At 38.8% G+C, this 757-nt stretch overlaps 1 non-coding gene across 1 annotated transcript; it reads right to left on the bottom strand.

The window, feature by feature from the left end:
• Window positions 1-443: 443 nt before the first annotated feature.
• On the bottom strand, window positions 444-550 carry LOC121205218 (small nucleolar RNA R71). The gene has a single exon (XR_005900303.1). It is a non-coding gene; the product is annotated as a small nucleolar RNA R71 (small nucleolar RNA).
• Window positions 551-757: the final 207 nt, after the last annotated feature.

Genomic DNA, 757 nt, shown 5'->3' on the forward strand with positions numbered 1-757 from the left:
CCACAACCGAGGAGATGGCTGAAAACTAAGAAAATCCGCTACCTCCTGCAATTGCTGCTAATCATAATCCTGCTCCATGTACTATGTATGATTATGCTAAACCTTCTTTAACAGGAACAAAATCGAGCATAGTTAGGCCTATTGTTGCTGCAAATAATTTTGAACTGAAGCCTAACACCATTCAAATGATCCAACAGTTTGTTCAGTTTGATGGTTTGCAGGATGAGGACCCAAATGCTCATTTGGCGAATTTCTTAGAGTTTTGTGACACTTTTAAAATCAATGGCATTTCTGGTGATGCCATTCGCCTTCGGTTGTTTTCCTTTTCATTGAGGAATAAGGCTAAATAGTGGTTGAACTAGTTACCACGAGGGTTAATCACTACTTGGGAACAAATGACCGAAAAGTTTTTCTTAAAATATTTTTTGCCAGCTAAAACAGCCAAATTACGTAATGATATCTCCTCTTTTGTACAGATGGATTTAGAAACAGTCCATGATGCATAGGAGAGATACAAGGACCTTTTACGAGGGTGCCCTTACCATTGGTTACCACTCTAGCTACAGGTTCAAACATTTCACAATGGCTTGAATCCTTCGACTAGACAGACGATTGATGCAGCCGCTGGTGGAACTGTCAATACTAAGACACTTGAGGATGCTTATGAATTTATAGAAGAGATGTCACTAAATAATTATCAGTGGCAAGTCATGAGGACAAAACCAACAAAATCAACCAGCGTTTTTAATGTTGATTC

The sequence above is a fragment of the Gossypium hirsutum genome, chromosome A08, assembly GCF_007990345.1.
Source record: "Gossypium hirsutum isolate 1008001.06 chromosome A08, Gossypium_hirsutum_v2.1, whole genome shotgun sequence".
NCBI classification, from domain to species: domain Eukaryota; kingdom Viridiplantae; phylum Streptophyta; class Magnoliopsida; order Malvales; family Malvaceae; genus Gossypium; species Gossypium hirsutum.